Source organism: Larimichthys crocea, chromosome XVI, assembly GCF_000972845.2.
Source record: "Larimichthys crocea isolate SSNF chromosome XVI, L_crocea_2.0, whole genome shotgun sequence".
NCBI classification, from domain to species: Eukaryota; Metazoa; Chordata; class Actinopteri; family Sciaenidae; genus Larimichthys; species Larimichthys crocea.
Window position 1 is genome coordinate 22,707,475 of NC_040026.1, and position 20,539 is coordinate 22,728,013.

General features: G+C 41.5%; 1 protein-coding gene across 5 annotated transcripts in view; it reads right to left on the reverse strand.

The window, feature by feature from the left end:
- Nucleotides 1-20,539, reverse strand: part of LOC104929205 (thyroid hormone receptor alpha-B) — a 188,901-nt gene that overhangs the window by 133,111 nt on the left and 35,251 nt on the right. For all 5 annotated transcript variants that reach the window (XM_027289788.1, XM_019277736.2, XM_027289789.1 and 2 more), the window contains one exon: nt 18,462-18,589. The gene's annotated coding sequence lies outside the window, so the exon portion shown is untranslated. The remainder of the gene's footprint in view (nt 1-18,461; nt 18,590-20,539) is intronic.

Genomic DNA, 20,539 nt, shown 5'->3' on the forward strand with positions numbered 1-20,539 from the left:
CTACAGTGCAAACCAGTTTAAGTCCAATTTACTAGGTCAATAAGATTTTTAAAAAATGTGCGCTTCATTTGTTATGCATGTTTTGCAAGTCCGCTAAAGAGTAGAGGTGTTGGTACCATTATTTAACAACTCCTCCAATTTAGATTTTGAAGTGGTTTCTCATGTTAAAATCCAATGAACCTCAACCTCCAATTGTGGACTGATATCACCAAGTCTGCTTTTGCTCTGGCCACTTGCTAACGGTTCTGTTTTCCAAGCAGTACAACACAATTAAGTAAATGTCAGTGTCATAAGACGATGATTTGATGTTGATGATCTGTTTCCTTGCTTCAGAAAGAAGTTTTCACACTCACACAAAGGAAGGGGCATTTTTTCAATAAGTTTTTTGAATTGAAGAAGAACTGGAGTGTGTGTGTGTGCTTGTGGACCCGAGTGTGTTGATTCATTATCATTTTTATTAAAACTTCCAAATCAAAAATCCAGCTAGAAATAAATAAATAAATAAATCCATAAAAGACACGCCTGAAAACCAATAACTCAGAGGTAGTTCAATACCTTGTTCAGGCCAGAAATTGTCTGCCCTCGATTTACTTTAATTTCCTTATTCTTTGCACACATATTCTTGACCCCTGCACTGATTGTGTGCTAAAACAACAAAAGGAGAATCCGACTTTAATGGCTGGCTGCAGTCGTGACATTTGCCAGCAGATCCTCCCAATGAAAAACTAAGACTACAAATGAGTAGTCTAAGCCTTTTTGAATATGAACACGAAACCCCAGCTGCATCCACCATTTTAACTAAATCTCCCGAAGGGCTTTGTGTGTGTATAGGTTGATATGTGACACTTCAAGTAGCCCATACGTTTTTCAGCACGATGCCTAGTTTGTCCAAATGCAAACAAGTGAGAGTTAATCTAACAAATGGCTGTCAAAGCCTGATACTGGAGAGGCTTTGCTCTGAATAATGGATCACTCCATCTGCAGCTTGTCCTCTGCCTTAATGGCACCAGCCCATGACAAAGTTCTCTGTTGATTGAAGTTAACATGTTGTTCTCTGGTTTATACAGACAAGACTGTGTTAAAGGTTATGTGGTGATTCATTATTAATCAACTGCAAAATGAACTGCGACTTAGGAAATTGTTGTTTTCTTCAAGTTGCCAAGCGAGGCTTTTAGTAATATTTTCTAGGTAAAGCATTCTTTAAAGGCTCTCCATCTTGGTAATAATGACGTCTTTAGGCATTAAGTTAATTGAACTCAGCATCCTGTTGGCCAACGTGCCCAAGACTGTTGTTCCTATATTTTATCTGGACCATCGTCGTCCACAAGACCAACTAGCTCGCCGTTTGCCAATCACCCCATCAGCTAACACCCAAGCCAGACCTGCTACTCCGCTCTGCCAAGCCACGAACCACCACCTGGCAAAACCCCACCATAGCTTCAGTTACAGTTATCTGGTTGACCCCTGGTCTTGCATCACTCTTGGCTAATAGGAAGTAGGAACACTTCCTATGATAAAATCAACACCTTCGTCTTAATACATAAGTTAGTATAGTGAGTCATACTAGCTGGTGAAGTAGTTTGACAAGATATAACATGTCCACTGAGCCAGCTGCAACCCAGCAATGCTACATGTATATGGCAACATCAGTGAACAAAGTAACCTACAACCAACCAGATCATACCCCAGAGTCTGGATGATGCACCAAAGTCTTACATGTGGAAACTTTAATAAAGATATGAGGACTCTAGATGCTTGGCATGTGCTTGTTTTGTTTTGTTTGTAATATTTCAGAAAATTCTCGTATTTACAGTCTAATATCTCTCTATATATAGTAGCTTCCACAATCTGTGGCAGAGTCTGCCATTCCCACGCTACGATCCAAATTGTTTCCACATGCTCAAGGGATTCACAGGAAACAATGCAGGATATAATCCAGTGTCTCTGTTTTTAATTTTGTCTCACTGAACGTCACTTTAAATATTTATATAAGACAAAGAGCCGTTAGACGAAGACTCGCATCTTCAACTCCTCAGAAAGGTAGCAAAGTTTAACATGCCCTGCTGGTGTGTTGAAACATGGAATTTGGACTGACTTCTTCATTAAAACTTGAGTTTATGTTTGCAGATGTTTCGCAATGTACGAGCTCATTGGGTGTTTGGCTGGGTGTCAACCAAGTCAACATCTTAATAAGTGTTAATTCACAACAGACAAAAATAAAGGAAATTATCATTTGTCAATTTGTCAACACCAGGGGGAAGTTAACAGAGAGAGATTTCACAAGCAGCACTGTATATCATTTCACTGCCTACACACAATATTCAAGAGATCTCATGGAGAGCGCTCTGTATATAATTTTGCTCACCACCACAACAACATACTAAACTGTGAGTGTTTCTAATGAGACAACACACTGGGCTCATAAAAAACTGGGAGATGTGTCCATTGATTTCATTTAAGGTTCCATTTATTTCTACAGTGGCAGTGTTTTTCAGATGTTAAAGCACACATAATGCAGGGTAGACACCTGTTTTCGTGTTCTCAAAGTAAAAACCCATCTGACAAGAGAATTTTAGTTAACACTCAACATAGAAAAACAAATTATCCAGCTTGAAACATCCTTTAATCTTCAGCTAGCTTGAAGGATGTGGAGGTGCAACAATATCCAACCTAACATAACATTACGTGTATTGATGTGCTTTCACAACAACAAGCTGCTAGGTGGTCATTTGTAGGGAGAGCCCTGCAGTGGCTATAGAGCTAAATAAATGCTATTACTTGTGCGCAGGATACAATTCATTCCTAACATTTTGATTAATTCGTGGCCACAAGATACAATTATGATACAATATGTGGGTGTGCAAAACACGCCTCTCATAATACTTGAACGTGCGCCGTGCACTTCATGCTTTGGGGTGAAAGGCAGGTTTGTTGTGTTGGCTCTCTGGAAATACAATTATCTCGTACACAGAAATTAATGAAAGCGTAGGAACGAAATGTATCTGAAATTAAATAAAGCGTGGGAGCCAAGTATGTTTTTAACATGCATGCAAAAGCATTTAAAGTGCCTGGTGTAGTCAAATCTGTCCTTAATAAATAAACCTTATTATCTCTCTATGGCCACTTCGGGGGGAACTGTACATTTGAAACCATCATCACCTGATTTTCATTGATTGTTTGACACCATGTAGCTATGAAATAAGTGTATCTAGATCATGATTCGCTGTCCAGTATTACTGTATTTGTTGTCTCCTTTGTGTTGTTTTGTTACCAGCCCGTTGGGATTTTCATCCCTCTGATAAAATCAGTTATTATTTCTGTGCCCTTCCTGTGTTATTGTTTTATTTTTGTGGTTTGAGGGAGATCTGAAATTTGAACACTATTTCTACTCACTTTGCTGGAGTAAAAAGAAAACAAACCAAGAGCTTCCTGGGGGACAGAAAAATAAGAGTTTGCTGAGACCAGTAGTGTTACAGGCCAAATGATTTAACCCCAACCAATTCTCCAGACTCACCTGGAGGCTCTGGGCAGTGTTTCCTCATTCTGTATGATGCTCTCGCACTCTTATCAGTTTTGTCTACCATATCGCTCCAGGCAAATCGTTTGTATCAGCTCAAGGTCCAGTGTGTCGTTTCTTTACAGGAATATTCATTAGTGTGTTTTCATTAGTGTATAATCACCTGATAATAAGAACATTTGTGTTTTTGTTGTCTTAAAAGTAATATTCATCTGGTTGCAACCTGCAACTTCCCCTCTAGGTGCCACTAATCGACACACACCTTTAAACTATCTAATTTTATACTAACTAGCAAACTGACAAACATTCAGCTTGTGTTAAAATAAAAATGTCATATTTTAACTACTATAATATTGCTCATGAAGCGCATCAATTTGATTTATCAGCTTGTCTGTCCAAAACTAACTTTTGGATAAGAGGCTACTTATGATACGCTGCATTTACACTGTCCATTTTCCAGCAGCTTTTATAGCACAAATGCTCTCGTAATGTTCCCATAAAAGCTCTGCTTGTAATAACAGTGAGGGCAGTCAAGCTTCATTCGAACTCCATTACTCACACGGTCAATCTGACAATCTTTTATTCAGGTTATTAAAACATAAGTGTGTGTGTGTGTGTGCAGGCGAATGTGCTGTGTGGCAGAACGAACTGATTTCCTAAAGCGATTTAAGAAAGTACAATAACAATGAGATGAAGTAAAGTTCAATCAGTGGGAGCATTGTGTCGTTATGCTCTTAATTATGAGGGAACATGTAAGTGTTTTTCCTAATTATGAGGGATCGTGTAAGTGTTTTTCTTCCTATTTAAAGATGCTGCAATGCGTCATCGGCTTATTAATCGATAGGAGGAGTGCCGAGGGATCAGTGGTCAGATGTATAAGACATGCGTTCACACTAAAAGCATGATTTCTCTCACATAAAGTGGTGTTGATAAAAGCAGAACGTGTGATGACAATGTGTTCAGACGAGTGTGAGCCCAGCTTTAAAGAACTATATGTGGGTGATGAAAAATAATGTTAGAGACGGCGCCTAAAAATAAAAACATTGTTTGTTTAAGGTTGTTTCACGTCAGCACGATTTGTAATGTGTCAATCAAACACATGTATCGGTTCTTTGAAATAAGTGATTATCTTTCTGGTGTTTAATGATGGTGATGATATTGTTGCTGACAGGTAGGCTGCATCTGATGGATTAATGATACTATGTATAGCCACAGCTGTGTGCATTGACATGAATGCGTAATGACAGCTGCTCATCAATGTGGCACAGTTTTGGAAAAACTTCTTTGCTGCTCAATGATGTGACTTCATTCATTGTCTACAGCCTAATTTAATTCTACAGTATAGTTTTATTTTATATAATAGAGTTCTTATCTCTTGTAGTTTTTTTAAATATTATTTCTATCACAAAAAAAACATTTTTTTACTTTTTATATGGTTTTATATCTGTAAAAATCTTTGCACAGGTTTATTTTTTTAGTTCAGGTTTAGTTTAAATTCAGATTTACCTTCATAGATTTCATTTTAATGTATGTTTACTGTGTCTCATGCTGCTATTAGATGCTTGAATTTCCCTCAGGATCAATGAAGTATCCATCCATCCATCCATCCATGTATGTATGTTTATGTCTGTCTTTGTGCGTGCAGCGTTTCATGCTTCAATAACAGTATTCTTGCACACATTCAGAAAATCATCCATTTCAGAAGGAGAGGAATGTTGTAGGTAAATCATAAATACAAAGATATGTAGGTGAGTCATCAGTAAAGAATAGTGTTTGCAGTCGACCTCACCTTGACATGTTTAGAAATCTGAAAAGATTTTGTATTCAGTCACTGGTGAATGAAATAAAATAGCTACAGTTCTGTACGTGTAACGTTTACTTGTACAAACAAGCCAAATGAACGTATGAATATGAATTTCTCACCTTATAAACATTTGCAAAGCAGATTTTTAATCCAGCATTGTTTACATCCATGCTTACTAGCTCGCAGTCTACCTCTGTTGGCACTTTGCTGGATATCTTGGCATGTTACCGCCACCATTAGATTAGTGGAACAGTGCGAAACCATTGACAGGAGTGCATGCTGTGACACCTGGCTTGTCCTTAGCTCCATGGTGGTACTATAAATCAAAACCTGTACTCTAATTAAAGGTGCCTTATTGAGTCCAAACCATCGACCGTGTTCAGATTTTACTAGAAAACCTGAACCAGACAATCCAAAAGGTTTACTGAACAACACTGAACGTACTCACTGATCGAGTTATCTCATCTGAATCACACCAAAGTAGCTGTCAACACAGCAACTCTTATTTCATTGTTTGCACAATAATGATGCTCAGTGTTATCATGGCAACAGAGCTCAGGTTTAACTCAGGTCATCGTTTCGAGGCTGAAAATCCAGGATTCACCTCAAAGTTTGCGGATGAACCTTCTAATCCTGCATGACGAGAAGGTGAGGTCAGTGATCAGAAATCAAATTAGAAACTATTAAAAAAGCATAAAAGACTCCTTGTCCTTCCCTTGTTGACTTGTTGGTGTAATGTATTCGGTTTTAAGCGTGTCTGATTCTTGCTCTGCCACAGTTTCATGGTAATACCTGCGAGTGTCACTTCTTCTTCGACTGGAGCCCCCTGTGGCCTTTTCATCACAACATGATTTATATCTGGATATAGAGACAAACAGCTTATCTTTCAAACACATCCACTAACTCATTTTCCAAACTTCTCAGCTGTCCAAACTTGTTTCATCCCTTTGTGCAACACTCCTGAGGACGCTGATTCATGTTCATCATCACAGTGGGACATTTGCATTGCAGGCCTATTTTTCATCCGATCTATTTTTCCCTCTCAAAGGAGAGACACTTTGATGTCCCTCAAATCTCATTATGGCTGGGGCTCAGCACCGGCAAAGACTGATTTCCTTTGGTTTTGCAGTGGCAGGGAGGAAATGAGGGAGGCAAAATCCCTGTGGAGCAAAATCCAAATGGATATGGCCGGTCACGAGGGGAACCCTTTGAAATGCACAGCACCAAGAGCCTCATTCCATCATGGAGGCATAACTTGTTTGGCTGTGATTAGCAAGACTCAGTGTGACAGGGAGATGTCGAAGTTAGAATCAGTTACACGACACGTGTAAACTCAGACAGACGCGACAATAAGAATAATCTCTCCACAGTCACCCAAACTGACAATGGATCAAATGAATAAGTGTAGTGTGAAAGGGGCTAATATTTAATATAAAGTTAGTACTTTGCAGGTGAACATGGTTGAACATGGAGAGCCAGACATTTTAATCAGAGCTTTTATTGGAACCAATAAAAGCTTTAGGTGACACATACGCAATTCCAAATAAATATGAGTACTGAGCCTCATTGCATTTTTGTTTTGGAAAAAGAACATATTGCCACATTTGAGAGTTATTTCGATGGCAGAGGAGTGAATAAGGATCCATAGTTTGAGATGAACTCCATTGAAAGACATTTCTCCAATCATCGGTCAAAAGGTCTCTTCAGACTTCAGTTTGTTCAACAGTTCATGGAGTGAAATCACAAACTACAGTAAGAAAATTAAGAAATGGTGAAATTCCATGGCTGTGGCTGGATAAATTTGATGGTATATGTAAAAATCTACTCATCAATGAAGAAAGATCTGTGCAAAGTTCAACTTTTATATTTAATATTCAGCTTTTTATGTTTGTTTTTCTAAATAATTTCAGCTCCTGCTGCCTCTGTCTCTTAGCAATCAAAAGAAAAGGTTTAGATGATATGCTGATTTATTCAGTCCAACTTTAGAAATTATGTTCTACTTTTATTTGCTTTGGTCTTACCTAACCCGGCCTTGTGCAGATCCTTACAATTCATGATAGGACTCGATACATGACAGAGATGAACAAAAGAAAAAAAGATACTGAGATGTGACAATAGATGCTCTGCAGCAGGTCTGGAACATCAATAAAGGGACGTAGAGTGGACTATTTCTTCTACTTAAATCGTTCGTAATGATGGTTGGCAGTAAAATTCTGGATACATACATCAGATATTATCCTCAATTTGTACCCATCAGCCTGTAGCGATAGTTACGCAGCATGAGAGAAATGATTGTAGAGATGCATTCTACTCCCAGTGTGTGATCTGACTATGGCAGGTGAATCTATTTGTGTTTGCACACTGTGTTTACCCGCTGATCGACCACGTCAGGAACGTCCACCAAGCGTGAAGCGCTTTTATAAAACAGGTCACATATGGATACGTATACATGAAGAGACTCAGATTGAGAGATTTGTAGACGCAGTCCAGCTGCTTCTCTGGGCTGAGCTGTTCCAGAAATTTACAGTAACGAGAACAAACATTTATTCAGCGCCACCGTTTTAATGGTGAGGACGTTATACGAGTCAGGGCGTATGGGATTGGCCTGCTCGTCATTGTGTCTACAAAATGTGCAGCTAAGCTTTAATGGACACAAAATAATGGGCTTCTTACACGTATTCCCTACAACCCCCGTGTGGGCCGATTGTGATGTGAACAGAGGATCTGTGGTGCTTTCAGGCGATCACAAGGATGCGCTTACATGTGCCATGTGACAACACACACATAAATCTGTCCTTCAATAAAATCTGCAACTGAGGGAATACAGAAGATGAGAAGTGAGAGGAGAGAGAAAGAAAACATGTGTAAAGAACAAACAGCGTGGAGGAGGTTAAAGGGAAAATCATCACTAACAAATGAGAGAAAAGATCTTCGGTTCAAAGGGAATACTTTATTTCAAGGTGCTGTTGGCATCCAAACGGTAACGGCTTTAGCTTTTTATGTACGATACAGACAGCCTCTGGGTGGAGGAGGTAAATATGTAAGCTTTCATTGTGTTGGGACCACCATGTGGCTGAACAAAGAAAGACCGATATGTAATCATAAAATCCTGAACAAAGAAGCCGTGGCAAAAACCCCATCAGGCTTTGCAACTTCACACCCGGATGTCAAGTAAGCAGCAACCTCCTGGTTGGCTGGGAAATCCCCAAAAACTGTGATTCCTCGAGCAGCCACTCGAGGCTGGCTACATAACATTTCAACCTCCGTAAGGTCAAAGGAACTTCCTGTGGAGCAGCCCTGATGTCATCGAGGATATAAGATTCTGCCCGCTGTGACGAAGGAGGTGACCTGCAAACGTTTGTGCTCACTAACTCAAGGAAATCAACTCGCTGGACGAGCAGCTGACTGCTTTCAATGTGGGATCATGGGTGAGACTGCGGCACAGCCGCCAATCATCGGTACTTGTGTCTGTCTTGTAGTTGGACGTGTAAAACACGTCTTCGATGGTCACGCCAGCATCTCGCGCCCATTAATAATCGTATTGAGATCAATAAATATAACAAAACTGACGATGCTGAACGATTGTGTTTTCCTGATTCATAGAACCAATAAAGTCACTTAATAATGAAGTACAGTTTTGATTTTTAAGTTTAATTATTAGAGAGGACAAAGGACAAAATGACCTTGACTGACTGACTCATCATTGTTAAGAGTCCTGAGATAAACACATTGTTCCTGATCTGTTTTTCTGCGGTTCTCCATCTGGAAATAAGCAATGCAACGTTTCTGTGTGTGGATTATATCAGCTCCTGAAAGACTTCCTGTGTGGGGAGTGTTTTCTCACATATCAACTGTGAATGGTGATGATTAGGATCCTTTTTACTTTTCTCAGAAGAGAAAGGAAACTGGCTCGCCAAACAGATCATAATAATTAACAGTCTCTACTGTAAAATTCTACTTTATTCTGTATAATTTCCCCTGAAACGCCGTATAAATAAAGGGTCTGAAGTATGACTGTGTTTTTCTGCATACAGGAAAACAGTCATACTTCATGGCATATTTCTACGGTCCTTTACTGTCATAGTCCGAACTAACAATACGTGTATATTAATACACTGTGCATTGTTTAGCTGCTTGGATTGAGATAGATTTGCTTGAATGAGCAGCCCAAAAAAAGGTAATCTATCGAGTAGCTGGTAAACATTTGCACATTCACTAGCTGACCAGTGGACATAAAAGTTAATTTTGCACCCAAATCTATTTTGAAGACGACAAGAATAAGATGAGACAAGACTAAGACTAGACTAAGATTAAGACTAGACTAGACCAAGACTAGACCAAGACAAGACAAGACAAGATAAAGACAAGAGCAGCTCACAATATATATATAGTGTATAGAAAGTACTAGTAAATAAAGCCCTTGTGGCTCAATAAAAAGGCTGAGTACATTAGCCTGTAAGCATGTTGCTGAAGTTGAGACTGACAGATGACACAAGATACGAGATCTTCCTACAACCTTTCTGCTTCACAGTATGTGTTAAACACTGAGATGATGTTTTGACTCTCACCTGTTTGAAAAACGTCCTCGTTCATGTTTTAATTGGCATCTCTCACACATAAGAAGATACATTTCACCACAAAACTGTTATTGTGATAACAGATTTTTAAATAGAAGTGTGATAACTGTTTGCAGAGAGCACAACAACTCTACTGCGAGATGGGACACGTATCATATTTGGGTTCTCGAACTTCTTCAAGCGCAATTGGAGTCCAAAAAATTGCAGCTGTGAAAATAATATTGTAGTGAGCATGTGTCTATAATCAAGATGAGAAAGTCTGACGCCTTGATCGAACGGGACAAAGATTTCAAAGCCTGACAATGGAGAATGCAGCAGGACTGTTTGTGTGTGACTTCTGCACTGTATGCTGCATCGCTCGCTCGCTCCCACCATTTAGTGATGCAGTCATGCGAAGCCATGCATACAAATAACAATTGTAATAGCTAGTCCATCATTTATCATCGCCCTACTGAGGAGCAAGTCACAAACACACAGACACCGTTTTAAGCGTGCATAATTCTCCGGAGAATCAATCACTTCATAATAACCTCTGCAGCGCATGTACACATGTTGACCGTTCATCAGGGACACACTCTGCAGCCACTGGAGTTACAATAAACACTTGCTGTTTCTCTCTGCACAACAGTAGATACAATAAACTTTGACAATAACCCCACAGTGAACAGATACAGACTTAGAGAGTAGAGCAGTTATTGTTATGTCTCTTTTTCTGAAGGTTGATGAATGAGTTTGCACAGACGGCGACAGCTGAGTTACTTTGATATATCGTCACTCCAGCATGGCAGCTCATGTGGAAATATATTTGAAGAATATATTCTGGGGGTGCTTTGTGATTTATTTGCCTACTGTAGAGACAACCTGTGTGAGGTTACAACATCAAAAATATTTAAGAGTGGAGACCAGCTGAACCAAGACTAGAGTGTACTGAGGTCGAGAGAAGACCAAGTGCTGTGAAGTGACGTCAATGCAGAAGTGCAGTTCCTCTAACGTCCACTTGAGGCTGGCTCCAGAAGTGAGTCAATCTCCTTAAGTCCCCATGTTCAAATGTCCAACTTCACAGCAGAAATAAACATGTTTACAGCCTGGTAGAAAAAACAGTTTTGGTCTCTGTAGCTAATTTCCCCGTTCATGACAACTGTACTGAGGGTGAATTTATATACAACTCACCTGTTCACATTATATTAAGGCTTAAAGTTATGCAGGATTAAGAGCAGGGACGCTTTGATTGACAGGTGGGTGTCGAAACAGATGGCCTGTTGAGCACCCAGGCTTCTTTCAGCCCGCCTCAGATCTGCAGATGATCCACGTCTTTACCGATTTTTTATTCAAAACAGCGTTTCAGAAATCTGTGGGTGACGTCACCCAGGCTCGGTCCATTCTTGGTTAAGACCAATAGCCTGGGAGCTAATACATAGCTCTACCAGCTAATCCCAGATCTCTTTTCACAGATGGTGGGTGGTCCTGACTCACTGCAGAATTTAAATACTGGACGCCGTGTTGCAGATGAACTCTTTGTTGTTTAGGTAGTCAGATTTTATGAGAGAAGAGTTGGCTGAAATTTCCTCTCAGACAGTCACAGCTGCTTCTCCTCCTAACTCCTGCTTTCACTTTGTAGGAGCGATGAGGAGGTGTCAGCCCTTAACAGTAACAAAAATGTCAAATTAGGCATCAAGTTATGGCTTCATTTGAGGCAGGAAGGTGGTATTATCTGGAGTACAGATGCTGTCTTTGATATTTGAAGTCCTTAAATTCTTCTTCCTCCATTCAAACTCTTTTTTTAAGGCAGAACTTCCAATCATAAGATCGAGTGACCCCAACAATGCACAGCACCATATGCTGCGTGATGTCCTGCTCTGCACCGTGCAATCACACACTCTGTGGGCGACTGAGAGCTACGCACTGTGAGGGCGCATCCATAGCGTTCGTCGCTGTACGTATGCTCATGTGTCCATGGCGACGGAGGTCACGGCAAACAGAGCGAGAGACAATCACAAACAGTGCAGACGGACGGTCAGAGGCCAGAAAATGAGTGAAGCTGAATTAAAATCAGGACACTGTGATTCACTGCATCACCGTGAATCTGCTGTTTATTTACTGCTGCTCGACCTCGACCATCAGTAATGTTGGCACTCGACAGAAAATAAAAAAAATAAAAAAACTAATCATCGCTTGTAGTGTCTGTAAATGAAGATGAGACCTGTGCTGCAACCCCAATTCAGTGGCAGGTAATTGAAAAACAATATCTGAAGAGCTGCAGCAACGTGTCCTTACACAAGCAGAGTGATGTCACTTTAAGGGAGCTCATCTACAGATCTATACGCACTGGCCCTCGGATAGGAAGCAGTTTTGACACACGAAACACTTGACACTGCCACCGTAGGTGTTCTTAACTTATGTGAAGGAGAGAAGTGAGTAACGGGAGTACCCTGCTATATACCACCAAATCCTGCACACTGAGATGAACTGTGTTCTAGAGTTGGACAATTAGTCAAATATATCAGCTGTGGACACACAAGCTGAGCCGAGGAACAGTTCATTTTGATCAGACCGGAGCTGCTAATTGCTGGAACAGAGGAAAGATCAGGACAGAGTTTTATTTTGTTTCTGTCGTTTGAATCGAGTGTGTGTTTCACACAGTTAATGAGCCAATTAAACCTTAAACACAACTCACCACTCGCACATGTCTCCCAACCCTACTGTGTTTATGCAACATTTCATACAATCAAAGCAAAATGTATATATGTAATCACGATACAGTTCCAGTGAAAGAAAAGTCCATGGCAGCGAACAGTTTGGAAATCTGTGCTTATTTAACAAAAACCAAACATGTCTCCACGGCGACATCACCATCACCACTAGAAACGTCTCCAATGGGTAAAATATTACATGCAAATGTGCTCAATGGCCTTTTAAGCACAAAAGGACACTTTTGGTGGCATCCCATCACCTTTAAGTGGTCCTCATCTCTTTTCAAGCAGCTATAGAAAGAGCCTGATCGCCTGTGTTTCGGCTCCTGGGCTCCTCTGCATACTAATGCTGCTGTTTGATAGAAGGTACAGCCTCCAGATTCCCTCTGCTATCACCTTTCTTCCTCTGCCAAGCAGGGCGCCATCTAATATGAGAGGCTGAGTGCATGAGTGTTTGACTGGCAACTGGGCATGATAACAGATAATCATGAGAATGCGTGTCTGTGTAATTTGTGTGTGTGTGTGTGTGTGTGCGCGCAGGCATGTCCAGGACTGGTTTCTCTCTGCAGTGCATCAGGATTTCACATGCTAACGCAGCTCCTGGCAGCGCTTACAAGACTTGTATGTTGTGCAGAAACGTGCCTCAAACACATGCCAGCCATTCTGCCCGGGAGCTGGTGCGGATCTGAAGAAAACTCTGAATATTTTTTACGTTCTGAGTGTGTGAGAGAGTGAAGCAGTGTTGGCTGGTTAGTGGTGTGCTGCAGGGAGATAATTCCACTCTGTAGTTGTGCCGAGCCCACAAGGGAAAAAACATATATTCACATACGTGCAACCTAAAAACACACATGGCATCGTTCTCAGGCTCCGTGTTGTGGAACTCAAAGGTCATAAATCGATTCTGATAATGGATCCAGTGGTTCTCTTGTAAAGTGTCTATAGCCACGCTAGCTTTGATAGACAGAAGAGTGATGACAGAAGGAAGTGAAATGAAAAGAAGAGCCTTTGTACCTGGGTGGGGTGTACATACTCCACCAAGTGAGATAACCGCCGCCTCTTAAACCAAGTTTTGGGCCAAAAAACTCAAACATCTACCTTCTAGAACACGGGGAACAAAGGACAGTTAGGGTTCATCCTCTGAGAACCATGAACGTTTATCAAATTTCACGAGATTCCAGCCTATAGATGTGGTAATATAGTGTTTGGCATTGTGCTACATATCGTAGTACCTTTACCAGGAGATGAGATTTTGGTTGTGTCGCTGTCACGTTGGATAAATAACTGATATCTTCGTCTGAAAACACTTTGCTAAACAATTTCAGAACAACTGGGTTAATCATTTCACTCATTTTTTGATAGAAAATGTAGAAATATGTTCTGCTTCCACCTCCTCCAATATGACAATTTGATGCCTTACCCTGCTGTAGATGATTGTGATTAAACGTCTTGACTCAGGTTTTGGTCAGACAAAGACATCTCAAGACATTGTTTCTTGGAAAATGTGAATTTCATGACTCTGAACATCACAATACTCCTCTTCATTGTTTCTCCAATAACCACACAAACGGTGTGTACATCCAAACACCATGGATAAAGTCTGTTGGCACTGTAATACACGTTAAAGCCTACAGCTCTCTGTGGTGAGTGTTTACATATTCAAAGCAGACAGAGATGTCTCCCTCACATACACAGCCTGTGCAGTAAATGTAAATCAATCACATTTAACACTAAAAACAAGGTCGCTAGCTGTACTGATTTGACAGCAGAGGATCAAAGCGCCGCTCCACCGGAGTCTCTGGGAGCCTGACGCTGCAGGTGCAGAGGATTTACCACAGCACGCCGGCTGATAAGTCCTGCTCAATATTCATAGTGAAAGGAGAACAAAATGAGCACGTCCTCCAAAAGAGACTTCCTGCCTCCTTGTTCGTCGTAGCCGGGAAATGAGTCAGAAAAAATCCTCCCATTTCAGTCCTGAGCCACCTCGGTGCCTGTGTTTACACGCTACAGGCCAATGGGTCTGTCTTGATGACATGTTTCAAAAATCTCATTACCCAAAGTTGTGGAAGATTTTTGAGGATGACAAGTCACAACTTCTGCTAACTGACCCGAGCGGTACAACGGAAGATTAGAGCAAATACTGACGGAAATCTGAGGCCTGTCACGAGATCTTGTCGTTATCCCGGGAAAATCCCGGTTGTCTCAAGATCTCAAGAAAATGATCCTGTAATATCAGGACAACAGCAACATTTGTTATTTTGAGATAATTATATAAAACTATTGAGCTCTTGAGAAAACAAATTAAATGAACTCGTTATGATGAGGAAACAGAGACGCTTAGGGCTTCCGTAATGTTGAGAGTTACAAACATGTTTTTGTTGCATTGTGTCAGACTTTCACCAGGTTAGCAGGAAGCAGCGCATGTACACATCATGGCAGAAGAAGTATTAATACACAAGGATGTAAAAAGTACTCAGTTACAGGTCGGAGTCGTACAGTACAACATTTCCCAAAAGTATAAAGTTACAGAAAACGGGAGTCAGAGCTGAACTGCAGGACAGTAAATGTATGGCAGAGTATTGTCTTACCCTGTAGCAGCAATAAACTCATATGAAGTACGAATGATTGACTGTGGAAGAACTTAAAGGACGTACAAAGCGGAGCCAGATGTTTCCCCCGACGTGTTGCCAAAATCATTTCTATTGACCAAATAAGTGCTTTTTAAACAGCTGCCGCAGGGGGAGAAAACCCATTACAACAGACTGTATGAATTCCCATTTAAAAAGGAAACGCGGTTATTGACGCTGACAGTGTTTTCGTTTAAATTCACATTAAGATCCGCTGCTGCGTCAGGACGAATTTGGTAATTTGTGGTAATAATTATTTTGCTTCAGGATTAACTCAGATGATTTTCAGCTAATACATATTTCACACTGTGAAAACATGAAACATAATAAACAGAAAAAACTCTATATATAATATTAGATAACCTCCTCCACACCCTCATCCTGCATACTATAATATACAAGTAAATAATATACTTATCGTGAGGCATATGAGGGTGTGGAGGAGGTTTGGAGGAACATCACAAGCAGACATGAATACAAATAGATTTCCTGTTTCTGCGACACATGTCAGTGATTTAAAAAACAATTTTCCATACTTGTGTCTGACTCTCTGCACATAAACAGGCCTTCGGGAGCGATTGGGTGTTTTTCTCAAGGACACGTCAAACAAAAAGATCAATCAACAAGCCTTGCAATACGCGGTCGCCCTGCTCTATGAATTGATCCACGGCTGTTATAAGTGGTACTCTTTTATCACCTTTCACCCCGATTTATCCAACGACAGAGAAGCCAAGACATTTTGCTGTGAGGTTTGAATATCGCTGCTTCTTTTTGAGGATATTTCTGATTTATTCAGTAGTCACAGATGGACCAAAAATGCAAGCGAGAGAACCAAAGAATTCAGGCTCGAATCAAACGTGCTCTACCAGGCGCTGTCCCTGCTTCTAACCTCTCCCACACACATGTAAACACCAGACCAAGAAGGCCACGACATAATCACTTTATTTCTCAGAGAAAGCCAGAGCTCTCAACAAATTGATGGAGCTGCTGTTGTGACTCTGATGGCTGTCTCTCACTCACAGAGACCTCAACGAGCCATTGTGTGCAGGATAATGGAAGATCTGCTGGCTGGGTGATTGCTGAGGGCCTGTGAGTTCGACATAAAAGAGTCCTAGGAGAGATGGGTTACTTTATACTGGAGTGGCCTTGATTGAAAAGTGTTCTCTGCAGCTGAAAGCGTTATTCCTCGTCTGGGTACAAGGTGTAATGCATCTATAAATGTTGACAGCTGACCAGGCGGTGAAGCAATTACACCACAGCTTACACAGGTGGGTGGTGCACACAGAAAGGTGGGACCTTAACACAATCAGAGACCAAAATACCTGTGTACCGCTGCCCTGCTACGTCAGGCGACTGTTTGAGCCACAAATTATCTTCAGGTGAGTAAAAAACGTGTGAACAAGACCAAATAAATATTAAATGAAAGATTATATATCGAGATTTAAAAAAGGAAATTCTTACATTTTAAGAAGCAGGAAACAGATGTGGGACACCACGGCCCACAGGGTTACACCGGATCTCAGGGTCTTAGGCACCTGCCCAATCCCACTTAACGCCTGGGTATAGTTACATTCAGCTTGCATGTTACCAATCAGTTTGCCAGCTACACGATGGCTCTCCAACATCACAAGTAGCCACTAACACTCCAAGTTTCCACAGATTCGAAGATGAATTTCCACATTTTCTGGAAAGTAAACTCGAAGTATTTGACACGAAATGAAGCACGTGCCATCTTAACATCATTTCTGGGAAGTTAAAGGGTGACTTAAAAAGAGACCACGCTATACTGCAGCAGGGAACCTTCATTACAAATCATGCCTTTAAAGATAATCCTTGAGGGGGTGAATGTGACGCAACAACGGCTTCAAACCCACGACACATCTAAGACACATGCGAGCAAACTTTGCATATCTCGTCTCCTTGAATTCGCCTGCCACCTCATCATGTCACACGCCTGGAAGCACATCTGTCATAAACCTCATCTACGACCTGAATCCAAGGTAAACACTCTCTGTTCCCTGCTCCGTCGCTGGGTTTCGTTGTGTGTGCCCAATTTCTCCCCAGATGTCTCTTATTCCACACAAGCCTGAGAAAACAAGACGCTGAAAGCAGAGGAGGGGAAGCTGTCGAGGTATGCGAGCAGGAAGAGCGCGAGCTCTAATTTCTCATGCGTGCTGCTGCCAAACCAAATGTCTTTGTTGTTGGGAAGCGTTCCCTTGTTTAGCTCTCAACGATTCCAACTGAGATTTCATTTATTATCATCAACCATACAATGTAATGAACACTGTGGGTAAAAATAAACATATAGTAGGGTGAATGCCAAATGCAGGAACTGTACACTCCCGCAGAGGCATGCAATACTCTTTAGACTAATATTTATGCCAGCCAGAATGCACAAAGCACAAGGACAACATGTCTTATATTGAAAATTGATTGTTGTTGTGTTTGTACACGATTCTTACTTGGCACATCGGCTGTTAAAGAAACCACAGGGAGTAAACTAGACATCAAAATGTTGTGATTGTTTTGTGTGTTACGCATGTTTCCAGACAGTCTTCACTTTTTGAATGACTTTGAATTGTCCTCTGAGGACTCCTGGTGTGTGCTACCATGTGAAGTAAAGGATCAGTGACTCGGAGCAGATAGAGGGCCCACTGTGTTAACAGGTTGTGCCTGTGCACAGTGTGGCACAGTCGGGACATGTTACGCTCTAACCCCCCTCCCTCCTTTTTGCTCACTCGAGCGTTTCTTCTTTTTTTTGGCCACCAAACCCAAAAATGACAGCTCACTTACCCTTTCCTTTTGAGTCCTTTCAAAATAAAATACATCCCACTTGAAGTCTTTGATATAACGAGTGCCATTTGGGATTTAAAGGTGCTCATAGTATGTTTCCATAAATGGATTGTCGTTGTGTTTTTATTGTCTTATAATAAGCCCTTTATATCTACAGTGAGAGTCAATTTCTAAGCCAGAGTTTTTCCTACATGCTTGGAAGAAGAGGGTGAGGCGTTGGAGAGTATCCAATCTGCAACTGCACCACTAGTTGCTACTAAATCCCACACACTGAACCTTTAATTGTGTTTCTAATCCAGTAACTTAAACGCCTGTAGGAGAGACAGAGCAGAGACATTTGAAGGGATTGCCAACACTTGGAAAAGTCAAATGAACCTCAGGTAAGTTTTTTTCCACTCTGTTTCCATTACAGTGGAGTGTATATATGTACAGTGTGCTGCGGATGTGTGTCTTTACCGGCAATGCTGCAGACACTTGGCACAGCGTGAGCGTCCATCACACACTGTCGACGGCTTCCATTCTTGGCGTGGATCCTAACCCCTGGCTGCTGAGCCTCTCTCCAATCACGCCGACGAAATGTCAGTCTGCCAAAGGAGAAGAAGAAAAGTCATTTTCCCCCTTTCTGCACGTACTGTGAATTCACCTCCCTCGCATCACTCCGTTTTTTTTTCCTCTTTCGCCGGCCCTCCGTCTTTCCTGCAATGCGGACGTTTTTAAAAAGGCCGGTAGCATGCAGGTCCACTGCTCTGGAGCGGGTCCAGTAAGTGATTAGAGGAGGGACTGAGAGCATCCCCGTGGCTGACTAATGTCCAAGTGTAAATCATCTCGAAGAGAAAGAAAGAGAGAGAGAGAAGGTCAAACAAAAGAAGGAGCAGATGAGGGTGCATGGAGAGAATGAGAAGACACTATGGTCGATATTTAATGCAGATTAGATTACCATCAAAGCAGAAAAATTTAGCCTCACTGCTCTTTTCAATTAAGCAGGCTATGTACTAAGACGACACGCGTAAACGAGCCCTGCAGCAGTTCATCTCATTTGCATAAAGCGCAGCGAAATAAGACCCGATTAGCAGTTAAAGACGAGCGTTGTTGATATATTCTCTGCTGCTCAATGAGAAATGAAGACCGTTGGGGAACTGGGCATTATTCCTGCAAGAGAAAGGCTAATGTATCCTCACAGACAACGTGCAACGTGGAGGTTTAGAAGCTGGTACATGGATTAAACAAAGAACACAACAGGTAGAGTAGAGTCTCAGTTTCAGAGACGTTTCAGACTGACTGATCTGAGCGTCTGTTTGGCGGCTGCAGCGTGGCGTCGGCCTGCATTTTTCTAAAAGTCTGATCTGGCTCAACTTCTCTGGCGCAAGCTGCTGCGTTTATTGCCCGAACAAGGCACAAAAGAACCATCAAGAACCCGTGTTTAGTTTGTCCGTTCTTGGCTGCTATAGAAATGTTGGTTCAACGCGACAGTCTCGTTCAAAGGCAACAAAAACGTCCATCCGTTCCGCTTATCCTCGTCAGGGTCACAGTGGGGCTGGAGCTCATCCCAGATGACTTTGCACCTGTAACCACACCCATCAGTGATGTCACGGTGTACTGACACACCTGGAGTACGCTCCTACATCACTGCGGGTCAACAAAACGAGCTTTTCATCTGGTACATTTCAGACTGCTTTCTGATCCGTGATGATTCAGCGGTTATTTGTATTAATTTGGTCCAGACATTCACCCTCAGGCTGTATTTAATAAGTTTGGTGATCCCTTAAGTATGTCAAAATTTCAACTTCCATCAGCCTCTTCTGATGGAAGTGTTAAATGTTATCCTGCTTAAAATGCTAAACTTCAGGCCACAAATCCGGAGTAAATACCCTGCTAATTTTTGCAGTGGCTTCCTGGCAAACAGTGCTCTCAAAAATGAAAGACAGGCTGTGCGTGTGTTTTTGTGTGTTGTTGAGAAAATGGACATTTGTATGCGTGCTCACTGCGACTACTACCCTGAAAAATAAAGCCCCTCACACACCAAATACCAGCAGCCCCCGAAGCAGACGCAGAAAATGCCAGCTGGTCCAGAATCAAAGATATTTTACTCCTAAGCTCCGAGGCTGCTGCAGCAGAAGACAGAATCTGACAATTCATTAAAAGCGGTGTTATTCCCCTCGTCCTCTGTCTTCAATATCTCTTCTTTCCTGAGCAAAGCCCGCGCTGATATTTCCAGCTACCCTTTATTGGTTTTGTTGGCACTACAGGCTCTGCGGATGATTCCGGAGAGGGCAACGTGAGAAAATCAAAGCCTCGCTGATCTGCAGCTCCACACACAAGCCTTGTGTTTTTTTTTTTCTTATTGTCTAATATCACAGTGACCCCTTTTCAGATATCGGGGTCAGCTTATGTCTACAGGTATTCTTAGTGTGTGTGAAGGCTGAGAGGAAGGAACTAAAAGAAACAGAGCAACAGAAAGTATTAAAAAGAAAGTCTTTATTTGCAATGAGTTTGGAAATGTACAAATAAATAAAACCACACAGAAAATCTAACGT